This window comes from Oncorhynchus tshawytscha, linkage group LG09, assembly GCF_018296145.1.
Source record: "Oncorhynchus tshawytscha isolate Ot180627B linkage group LG09, Otsh_v2.0, whole genome shotgun sequence".
Classification (NCBI taxonomy): Eukaryota; Metazoa; Chordata; class Actinopteri; order Salmoniformes; family Salmonidae; genus Oncorhynchus; species Oncorhynchus tshawytscha.
In genome coordinates, this window is record NC_056437.1 from 19,316,584 (window position 1) to 19,329,394 (window position 12,811).

At 40.0% G+C, this 12,811-nt stretch overlaps 1 pseudogene; it reads right to left on the reverse strand.

The window, feature by feature from the left end:
• Positions 1 to 1,530: 1,530 nt before the first annotated feature.
• On the reverse strand, positions 1,531 to 12,282 carry LOC112257516 (annotated as a pseudogene).
• Between the last annotated feature and the right edge of the window lie 529 nt (positions 12,283 to 12,811).

A 12,811-nucleotide genomic window follows, 5' to 3' on the forward strand; every position in this document is an offset into this window, starting at 1 on the left:
TGTAAACCTTTTTAAATGTACGATATAAAGATTACTTTTGTGGACAATTTGGAGCATCCGCAGGTCAGGTGTACAGCAGGCTAGATAAACCCAGTACCACACTTACAGGCTGTGTGTTACCCTCTGTTTATTGTTTGACAATAAGTAATGTGAATACCCCTAATACTTAATGTCTGTGATTCATTTTAGGTGAAATAGATGTTGCAGTCATCTACCCCGACCCAGCAGGATACATGGACTATAAAATACCTGTTACATTATCACACACACAAGGAGGAACAGGAGGAGTATCAACGTCCATGTTAGTGATGTCAGACAGGAGCTGGTGATTCTACTGCCTGTTCTGTGTATAAAGTCTGCATTAATGACCCTCACTGATTCAAATTAAGTTCAATAATGGTATTAAGAGAATATTAAACAAAGAATATGAACTTTATAGCATGACACGCTTTGAATTCATTACTGCATTTATTTTCTCTTCAAAAATAATTTCGTACAAAGATATTAAAAACAAAAAGTTTATAATAGAGTTGTATCCCAGTGTACCAAAATAGAAAATTGCAAAATTATTAAGTGTAAACAGAATGTAAACAAGTTGTGTTTAGTGTCAGGGTTTTGGGATCAAATATGAAACATACTTGTACATTCATTAAGTATTGCCTAAACAACATTGGAATATATATATATATATATATATATTCCATATATATATATATATATATATATAGTTGAAGTCATATAAGTTTACATATATATATACATTTACATACATTTACATACATTTTCAAATTCCTGACATTTAATCCTAGTAAAGATTCACGGTTTTAGGTCAGTTAGGATCACCGCTTTAGTTTAAGAATGTGAAATGTCAGAATAATAGTAGAGTGACTGATTTATTTCAGCTTTTATTTCTTTCATCACATTCCCAGTGGGTCAGAAGTTTACATACACTCAATCAGTACTTGGTAGCATTGCCTTTAAATTGTTGAAATTGGGTCAATTCGTTTCAGGTAGCCTTCCACAAGCTTCCCAAAATAAGTTGGGTGAATGTTGGTCCATTTCCTCCTGACAGAGCTGGTGTAACTGAGTCAGGTTTGTAGGCCTCCTTGCTCGCACATGCTTTTTCAGTTCCATCCACAATTTTTCTATGGGATTGAGGTCAGGGCTTTGTGATGGCCACTCCAATACCTTGACTTTGTTGTTCGTAAGCCATTTTGCCACAACTTTGGAAGTATGCTTGGGGTCATTGTCCATTTGGAAGACCCATTTTCGACCAAACTTTAACTTTCTGACTGATGTCTTGAGATGTTGCTTCAATATATCCACATCATTTTCCTTCCTTCAATGCCATCTAGTTTTGAAGTGCACCAGTCCCTCCTGCAGCAAAGCACCCCCACAACATGCTGCTGCCACCCCCGTGCTTCACGGTTGGGATGGTGTTATTCGTCTTGCAAGCCTTACCCTTTTTCCTCCAAACATTACGAAGGTCATTATGACCAAACAGTTCTATTTTTGTTTCATCAGACCAGAGGACATTTCTCCAAAAAGTACTATCTTTGTCCTCATGTGCAGTTGCAAACTGTAGTCTGACTTTTTTATGGCAGGTTTTGGAGCAGTTGCTTCTTCCTTGCTGATCGGCCTTTAAGGTTATGTTGTTTTACTATGGATAGAGATAATTTTTTGGATCATTGGCATTTTTTCAGGAATTAAAAAGACATGAGGAGAATAAACAAGAATTTCTCTTACAGGAAGTGGATCGAGGTTATCATCTACCAGGTGGTAAGTCCCAGATCCAATCAAAACCTGCCTGATTACAACATCTAAACCAAGTTTTGCACCAAGGCCCAGTTTATCCAGCCACCTGTAATCATTAAAGAGTTATTTTACACCACAAATATAGTACTGCAGGGGTAGGCCACCCTGGTCCTGGAGTGCCGCAGGCACTTCATGTTTTTGATTTAACCAACCAGGAGGACCAGGTGTGTTGAATTTAGAAAATCACTGAACTGATCAATTAGCTCAGTTGATCAGGTGTGGTGCCTAGTTGAAACAAAATCCTGCAGTACCTGCAGCATTCCAGGAACAGGGTTGCCTACCCCTGCAGTACTGTTTCAAGACACTATAACATTTTTTGGGACAATAATGAGATTCAGCCACATATCATCTGATCTAGAAACAATCAACCATATTCATGCTCAATGAGAACACGCATTTTTGTGGCATTCCTTTAAAATAATTTGGCACGCGAGACTACTATTGTAAGTCTTCCTGGAACAGGGCATGGTTGAAAGATTGATCATGAGATGCATGCTGACAGGTGATCTGTAAATTCAATGAAATCCACATTCCCAAATAGCAAAGATTCCCTTCCATGAGAGTAGACCAAAAACATAATTGACTCAACTGCTGCTAGTGCACTAAGCGTGCAAAGCTAGGCTGTCTATAGTCTCTCTTCCCACAGTGGAGCGCCATGAGTCTGGCCAGCATGAGTAGGCTGCCTGTTACAACATCCAGACTAAGTCAGACTAAAATTATCACTCCGGCTCACGTGGTATCAGGGTATGATTCTGAATGGGTCTATCTTTCTGTCCTCACAGACACACACACTCACATGAATCCAGCGACAAATGTGTCAGACAGCCCCTTAGCCCCGCCTCCATAGGCAGAACTAGTCTCTCCAAGCCACACCTTCTTCCCAGGGGATGACAGATCAACGGTCTGAGGATACAAGACACAGGACAACCAGTTAATTGCCTTTGCTGAAATATAAAACATACACGTTTTTATTTCCTGTGAAATTGCTGTGCACTGGCACTCATCTATAAAATGAAAAATATCTTATATACTATGATTAGACACGTACTTCCACATCTTTTCATTACCTCCATGACTTCATGTGTTTTCAGGGCTAAGTGTTTAGCACCTCAGGGTCTAGGAAATCTTTTAAAGATGTGTGTCTTCCGTTGACATAGTAACTAATAAAAATACAGAGTAGTCGATTAAAGATCAGTTCTTCAAATCAAAGTGACATGACAGAAACATACAGTACCAGTCCAAAATTTGGACACACCTACACATTCAAGGGTTTTTCTTTATTTTTTTATACATTGTAGAATAATAGTGAAGACATCAAAACTATTAAATAACACACATGGAATCAAGTAGCAACCAAAAAAAAAAAGTGTAAAACCAATCAAAATATATTTTATATTTGAGATTCTTCATAGCAGCCAACCTTTGCCTTGACAGCTTTGCACACTCTTGGTATTCTCTCAACCAGCTTTATGAGGTAGTCACCTGGAATGCATTTCAATGAACGTGTGACTTGTTAAAATTTACTTTGTGGAATTCCTTTCCTTCTTAATGCATTTGAGCCGATCTTTTGTGTTGTGACAAGGTAGGGGTGGTATACCGAAGATAGCCCTATTTGGTAAAAGACCAAGTCCATATTATGGCAAGAACAGCTCAAAGGAGCAAAGAGAAATGACAGTCAAATCAAATCAAATTTTATTTGTCACATACACATGGTTAGCAGATGTTAATGCGAGTGTAGCGAGCTTCTAGTTCCGACCATGCAGTAATATCTAACAAGTAATCTAACAATTTCATAACAACTACCTTATACACACAAGTGTAAAGGAATTAATAAGAATATATACACAAAAATATATGAATGAGCGATGGCCGAACGGCATAGGCAAGATGCAGTAGATGGTATAGAGTACAGTATATACATATGAGATGAGTAATGTAGGGTATGTAAACATTATGTAAAGTGGCATTGTTTAAAGTGGCTAGTGATACATTTATTACATCCATTTTTCATTATTAAAGTGGCTCGAGACGAGTCAGTATGTTAGCAGCAGCCACTCAATGTTAGTGATGGCTGTTTAACAGTCTGATGGCCTTGAGATAGAAGCTGTTTTTCAGTCTCTCAGTCCCCGCTTTGATGCACCTGTATTGACCTCACCTTCTGGATGATAGCGGGGTGAACAGGCAGTGGCTCGGGTGGTTGTTGTCCTTGATAATCTTTTTGGCCTTCCTGTGACATCGGGTGGTGTAGGTGTCCTGGAGGGCAGGTAGACCAAGAAGGAGAGTGAAGGAGTGCTGCATCGGATGACCTGGCCTCCACAATCAACCGACCTCAACCCAATTGAGACGGTTTGGGATGAGTTAGACCGCAGAGTGAAGCAAAAGCAGCCAACAAGTGCTCAGCATATGTGGGAACTCCATCAAGACTGTTGGAACAGCATTCCAGGTGAAGCTGGTTTAAAGAATGCCAAGAGTGTGCAAAGCTGCCATCAAGGCAAAGGGTGGCTACTTTGAAGAATCTAAAATATATTTGGATTTGTTTAACACTTTTTTGGTTACTACATGATTCCATATGTTATTTCATAGTTTTGATGTCTTCACTACTATTCTACAATGTAGAAAATAGTAAAAAATGAAGACAAACCCTTGAATATGAAGGTGTGTTCAGACTTTTGACTGGTGCTGTATATGTATCATTAAAATGTTTGGAATTAAACAATGGAAGAAAAAAAAAGTTACTATGGTGTTCCGACTGAAAAGTACATCCCTCATCTGACAGACTCATGTGAAGTCTGGTTAGTGCAAGCCTTTACAAACAGTTCCTCTTTCCCCTTGTGACAACCCCACGTGCCCAACCTTACAAGCACACTAATAAACTAACCCTGTGTTTGTTCAGTGTCTGTGTCAAAGTGAAAAGCAGCAACATGTGACATCTGATCCATCACTGTGTGCCAGGTGAGGACAGACAGTTCAACTTACTGGTGCCAGGTGCATGCGTCAATTGCTTCTGCCCCACTTTCCAAGAACCTATGAAAAGTAAATAGGATATGATTGTTCAATATTTTTTATATACAGCTCTGGAAAAAATGAAGAGACCACTGCAAAAGTATCAGTTTCTCTGGTTTTATTATTTATAGGTATGTGTTTGGGTAAAATGAACATTATTTTTTATTCTATAAACTAGTGACATCATTTCTCCCAAATAAAAATGGTCATTTAGAACATTGCTGTTATTTTGACCAGTTGTCATTTTCTGCAAATAAATGCTCTAAATGACAATATTTTTATTCGGAATTTGGGTGAAATGTTGTCAGTAGTTTATAGAATAAAACAAAAAATAATAATTTTACCCAAACAAATACCTATAAATAGTAAAACCAGAGAAACTGATAATTTTGATATATCAGTCAAAATTTTGAACACACCTACTTATTCAAGGGTTTTCTTATTTGTTTACTAGTTTCTACATTGTAGAATAATAGTGAAGCCATAAACTATGAAATAACACATATGGAAACATGTATAAAGCAAAAAAGTGTTAAACAAATCAAAATATATTTCTAGCCACCCTTTGCTTTGATGACACCTTTGCACACTCTTGGCATTATCTCAACCAGATTCCCCTGGAATGCCATTTCAGCAGTCTTGAAGGAGTCCCCAAATATGCTGAGCACTTGTTAGCTGCTTTTCCTTCACTCTGCGGTACAACTCATCCCAAACCATCTCAATTAGGTTGAGGTCGGTTGATTGTGGAGGCCAGGTCATCTGATGCAGCATTCCATCACTCTCCTTCTTGGTCAAATAGCCTTTACAAAGCCAGGAGGTGTGTTGGGTCATTGTCCTGTTGAAAAACAAATGATAGTCCCACTAAGTGCAAACCAGGTGGAATGGCGATTCCCTGCAGAATGATGTGGGAGCCATGCTGGTTAAGTATGCCTTGAATTAGAAATAAATCACAAACAGTGTCACCAGCAAAGCACCATCACACCTCCTCCTCCATGCTTCACGGTGGGAACCACACATGCAGAGATCATCCGTTCACTTACTCTGCGTCACAAAGACACGGCGGTTGGAACCAAAAATATAAAATTTGGACTCATCAGACCAAAGGACAGATTGCCACCGGTCTAATGTCCATTGCTCATGATTCTTGGCCCAAGCAAGTCTTCTTATTGGTGTCCTTTAGTTGTGGTTTCTTTGCAGCAATTTTACATTGAGGCCTGATACACGCAGTCTCCTCTGAACAGTTGATGTTGAGATCTGTCTGTTACTTGAACTCTGTGAACCATTTATTTGGGCTGCAATCTGAGGTGCAGTTAACTCTGCTGAACTCTGGGTCTTCCTTTCCTGTGGTGGTCCTTATGAGAGCCAGTTTCATCATAGCGCTTCATGGTATTTGCGACTGCACTTGAAGAAACTTTCAAAGTTCTTGAAATTGTCTGTATTGACTGACCTTAATTTCTTAAAGTAATGATGGACTGTTGTTTCTCTTTGCTTATTTGAGCTGTTCTTGCCATAATATGGACTTGATCTTTTACCAAAAAAAGTCTATCTTCTGTATGCTCAAAACAACTGATTGGCACAAACACAATAAGAAAGAAAGAAGGTGACTACCTCATGAAACTGGTTGAGAGAATGCCAAGAGTGTGCAAAGCTGTCATCAAGGCAAAGGGTGGCTACTTTGAAGAATCTCAAATATAAAATATATTTTGATTTGTTTAACACTTTTTAGGTTACTACATGATTCTATGTTATTTCATAGTTTTGATGTCTTAACTATTATTCTTCAATGTAGAAAAAAGTAAAAATAAAGAAAAAGCTTGGAATGAGTAGGTGTGTTCAAACTTTTGACTGGTACTGTATATACTGTACTGTATATATAAATAAATAAATAAAATCCCACATGATTTGTGGTTGTGTGAGAATAATCTAATGACCCAACATTAACCAGCTCTGAGACCACTGGAGAAACAGTGGAGGGGTGATATTTTTTTTTTTTATACAATGTATGGGACAAACTATTTTTTTATAAAAAATAAAAAAAGTAGTTCTCCCAATAGGGAAAAGAGCCTGAGAATGTTTGATTTACTTTGTGCCGTTGAGATGAGAGACTAATGAGTTGGTGCTATAATTAACAGTTTAGGTTTGAACCACAGTCTTGGGTATAGACATGCTGTAGCCAGAGGAAAATGAGAGAAGCAGTAATATAACTCTGACCCTATTGTATAATACGACTGTGAAAAGATAGAAAACGCCCATAAACTGGACAAACCAGTCTAAATCAAGTGGCCTATTATTCAGGGATTAGTCTCTTACTGCATTGGCAGTGATATTCAGTCATGAATATAGACAGGTATGCACGTCATGTCATAATTCAATTGTAGAATATCCTTTTAATTAATAATAATTCATACTTTCTTTGTCTTAGTCGTTTTCCAGTTAACAACGACTTTTCATGTTTGGGAAAATATGTTTCTTACTTTGACTAAGGAGACTTCCAATACTATTGCCTTAGCTAGTACACCAGCATGTCAAATATGACTATATTGGGGCTACTTATGTATAGGCTACATAAAAGGGACAAACTCTCACCCCTCCATTAAGTCTCTCCGGTGGTCTCGAGGTTGGCTAATGTCTGGTCCATAGTCTAGAGTCTAGTGTCATGGTAAAGTTTGGATTCCCGCAGAATCCCCCTGAGTTGAATGAAGTCTTGGCCCAGCTGGTATCCGTTCACCCAGATCCCTGCCTTCTTCTCATAACTGTTGGGCTCTGATATGAATGGAGACAGGATTTTTAGAGGACCAGAATGGACATAAGTCAGACTTTTTGATGGTATCCTTGAGGAGTTGTAATATGTGTTGCCATTGCATTGGTGTGAAGCTGACATAAACTCAGAAAAAAAGAAACATCCCTTTTTCAGGACCCTGCCTTTCAAAGATACTTTGTAAAAATCAAAATAACTTCACAGATCCTCATTGTAAAGGGTTTAAACACTGCTTCCCATGCTTGCTCAATGAACCATAAACAATTTATGAACATGCACCTGCGGAACGGTCATTAAGACACTAACAGCTTACAGACGGTATGCAATTAAGGTCACAGTTATGAAAACTTAGGACACTAAAGAGGCCTTTCTACTGAATCTGAAAAACACCAAAAGAAAAATGCCCAGGGTCCCTGTTTATCTGCATGAACGTGCCTTAAGCATGCTGCAAGGAGGCATGAGGACTGCAGATGTGGCCAGGGCAATAAATTGTCATGTCTGTACTGTGAGACGCATAAGACAGCACTACAGGTAGACAGGACGGACAGCTGATCGTCTTCGCAGTGGCAGACCACGTGTAACAACACCTGCACAGGATCGGTACATCCAAACATCACACCTGCGGGACAGGTACATGATGGCAACAACTGCCCGAGTTACACCAGGAACGCACAATCCCTCCATCAGTGCTAAGACTGTCCTCAATAGGCTGAGAGAGGCTGGACTCGGGGCTTGTAGGCCTGTTGTAAGGCAGGTCCTCACCAGACATCACTGGCAACAATGTCGCCTATGGGTACAAACCCACAGTCGCTGGACCAGACAGGACTGGCAAAAAGTGCTCTTCACTGACGAGTCACGGTTTTGTCTCACCAGGGGTGATGGTCGGATTCGCGTTTATCGAAGGAATGAGCGTTACACCAAGGCCTGTACTCTGGAGTGGGATTGATTTGGAGGTGAAGGGTTTGTCATGGTCTGGGGCGGTGTGTCACAGCATCATCGGACTGAGCTTGTTGTCATTTTAGGCAGTCTCAACAATGTGCGTTACATCCCCCTCCCTCATGTGGTACCCTCCTGCAGGCTCATCCTGACAATGCCACCAGCCATACTGCTCGTTCTGCACATGATTTCCTGCAAGACAGGAATGTCACTGTCCAGTCATGGCCAGCGAAGAGCCCGGATCTCAATCCCATTGAGTACATCTGGGACCTGTTGGATCGGAAGATGAGGGCTTGGGCCATTCCCCCCATTGTCTGGGAACTTGCAGGTGCCTTGGTGGAAGAGTGGGGTAACATCTCACAGCAAGAACTGGCAAATCTGGTGCAGTCCATGAGGAGGAGATGCACTGCAGTACCTAATGCAGCTGGTAGCCACACCAAATACTGAGTGTTACTTTTGACTTTGACCCCCCTTTGTTCAGGGACACAATAATCCATTTCTGTTAGTCACATCTGTGGAACTTGTTCAGTTTATGTCTCAGTTGTTGAAACTTATGTTCATACAAATATTTACTTGAAAATAAAAGAGAGCAGCACACTCTAGGAGCTCAGATGCAAAAATGTATTTACCAACGTTTCGACAGCCAAGCTGTCTTCATCAGGGTATAATCACAAACACTGTGGGATGACTCGTTTATGTAGTGTCAAAAGACACAGGTGTCTGTAATCATGGCCAAGAGTGGCCTAATATCATTGGTTAATTATCAAATATTAAAATGTCATACAAAGAACAGCATACAAACAACAAATGGATAACATACGATCATAGATTAATTTTACTACACAAGCTTACAAACAATTACAATGGCAAAGTCACAATAATCACAAGAATGGCTTCAGATCAAAGTCTACGTTGTGACTGAAGGGCGCAAGGGTCTTTTAAGTTAAAGATCCAGGCAGCCTCTCGTTTTAACAAATTATCAAGGTTACCCCCTCTCCTAGGGAGGGTGACATGTTCGATGCCAATATAACGCAGAGACGAAATCGAGTGGCCTGCCTCCAAGAAGTGGGCCGCAACTGGATAAGTACAAATATACAAATATTTACACATTAAGTTTGCTGAAAATAAAACGCAGCTGACAGTGAGAGGACATTAATGTTTTTGCTTAGTTTATTTAATTGTTTAGTCAATTCAATCAATGAACCAAACTGTAATTGTTACCATTGCCCAGCTCCCAGGCCATGCTGTACTGTTTGGATTCACAGTACTGTATGAGGGTCCTGGCATTGCTGCTGTCCCAGGAGTTGCCAGTGGTCCTGAGCAGCTCGTTGAGCCCAAAGATGAGGTCTAATCCAGAGCAGTTTGTAAAAGAGTACAGTAGATCCACTGCATACTCTGCCAGGGAAAAAACAAATATTTTAAATGTTGTTTTCTTCTTCTTTCAGACTATTTGCTCAAGGGAAAATGGGTGGTTAGCTAAAGAAGAGTCTATTGTGAGCTAGACTGATGCTCCCTGCATGACAACCATCGCTCATACAGTACCTGTGAACTTTACACTCTGGTACTTCCTCTGCAAGTCCTCTTTCTGGAGAAGTACTTCCTGTAGAGCCCATTCCTGCTTCAGCCTCTCCTCCAGTATTTGGGGCAGCTCCAGCCTTTCACAGAGATCATCTGACAGCAGAATAGAAAGCAGGAATCAGAAACCAAGTGGCTGTGAGTCACTCAGAAGCTGATGACCTAAGATTTACCTCAATCGCATGATATTGTTTGAGATCTGCCTGGTCTACTGTGTGCATTCAAGCTGACTCTGTGTGAATCAACATACTGTTCCTTCTCAGTGTCATTAATGCAAAACAGGAATTGTGCTGCGGAAGTGAGTGACCACAATCAAACCACACACACACACACACATCACAAGAGCTGCTGGTGAAATATATGAAACGACTCTCTGTGGTAATATGACTAGTAAGCAGTTGAAATGTGTGACAATGTATGCCATATTTACCTGCATCAAAAACAGAGTTTTTGTGATACTCGTTTGAATGTAAAAATGCAGGGTTGAAGGTCATGAAATCTTGTCTTGTCCCTCCAAATCTTAGAAATGCTGGGGATAAAGCTTGAGCCAATGTCCTCAGTTTTGGAGACCTGGTGGATTTAGTTCAGAATTTATGCAGTTTTGGAAGATTAAGTTGAGCTGGGGTGTATTCATTAGTCAGATTTCAATGCAAAATGTTCTCCATTGAAAAACGTTTACTTCAAATGGAAACTTCAAAAGTTTCTCTTGGACACATTCAGCTCGTTCTGTTTGGTGGTTCCTAGAGTAAACTGTTTTGTGTGTTGCGAAACGTTTTAGAATGGAATCTAATGAATACACCCTCGGGGTGTAATCATTAGTCCAAACAGTTGTTGCGCAACTAAAACAAGTTTCTGTTGGAAATTCAGGTAGGTCTCTCCCCATTTCGTTGTTTAAAAAATGTTTTACATCATTATAGGCGTAATGAATACGCCAGACGTCTCTCTGAACTGTTTGTATGTTTCTCCAGAGAGAAACTATTTATAGAACCTGACTGAGTCTCATCTAGTGGTAGTCTGCTGGTATAAAAAAAATAGACTGAAGGCAATCGTTTTATAAAACAAATACATGTAAATTGTGCTAAAAGTAGTAATACTCACGTTAAAAGGTACATGAACTTCTCTTCAGCGACGAGACTCGCATCTATGGCCACAGACAAAAAAACGTTCGTTCACTCTTTTGAGTACTCGAGAGAGGTCTACATTCAGATTTACAGACTCAAAATTCACCTCATCCCTCGCAGATCTGACACTTGCTCTGACGTAATATCTATGAGATAGAATAGATATCACAAATGCCAAGATTAATATGCCTGACATGATAAGGCTAGACGGACACAGTTCAAATATTACATTACCGCAGTGTATTCACTATAAGACAATTGTAACCCAAATCTACTGATGCTCTTTATATTCCCTCACTATCCCAATAAATGCGTCGATATGTGTAAATCCATCATCGTCATTAGTGAATTCGTTTGCAGTTATGCTTAGACTCAATTGTTGAGAGAACTGAGTTTCCTGGTTCACAAAATACCTTGGTCTATGGAGGGTGATCAGTGTCAGTTTGAAAATGCGATGCTAAAAAAGAACGTGAAAATGATAAATGCATTTGTTTTTCTTAACAGTGCGCATGATTCATGCCACAATGAAATTGCAATGTTAAAATAAAAATCTAAAATGCCTTATTGAAAATTCTATATTAGAATAGTAAACAGAAAATGAATGGCAAATTGTTATCGGTGCACTACACAGACATCACTGCGCCATTTCCTGTATGCAAAAATTCAAATTTTCAGTGTGACAAAACAAGTATAATGTAGAGAATCCTTGTACCATCTAAACCTCTGTGAACTATATCTAACAATTTCACAACATATACCGAATATACACAAATCTAAAGTAAAGGAATGGAATTAAGAATATATAAATATTTGGACAAACAATATCAGAGCGGCATAGACTAAGATACAGTAGAAACATATAGAATGCAGTATATCCATATGAGATGAGTAATGCACGATATGTAAACATTATTTCGATTTATTAACGTCGCCAATGATTTCAAGACTCTGTATATAGGCAGCAGCCTCTAGTGATGGCTATTTAAACAGTCTGATGGCCTTGAGATAGAAGCTGTTTTTCAGTATCTTGGTTCCCGCTTTGATGCACCAGTACTGACCTCACCTTCTGGATGATAGCGGGGTGAACAAGCAGTGGCTCGGTGGTTGTTGTCCTGATGATCTTTTTGGCCTTCCTGTGACATCGGGTGCTGTAGGTGTTCTGGAGGGCAGGTAGTTTGCCCCCGGTGATGCGTTGTGCAGACCGCACCACCCTCTGGAGAGCCTTGCGGTTGTGGGTGGTGCAATTGGGTGGGTGGTGCACCCATACCAGGTGTGGGTGGTGCACCATACCAGGTGGTGATACAGCCCGGAAGGATGCTCTCAATTGTGCATCTGTAAAAGTTTGTGAGGGTTTTAGCTGACAAGCCACATTTCTTCAGCCTCCGGAGGTTGAAGAGGCACTGTTGCTCCTTCTTCACCAAACTGTCTGTGTGGGTGGACCATTTCAGTTTGTCAGTGATGTGTACGCCGATGAACTTAACTTTCCACATTCTCCACTGCTGTCCCATCGATGTGGATAGGGGGGTGCTCCCTCTGCCGTTTCCTGAAGTCCACGATCATCTCAAATCAAATCAAATCCAATTTATTTATATAGCCCTTCGTA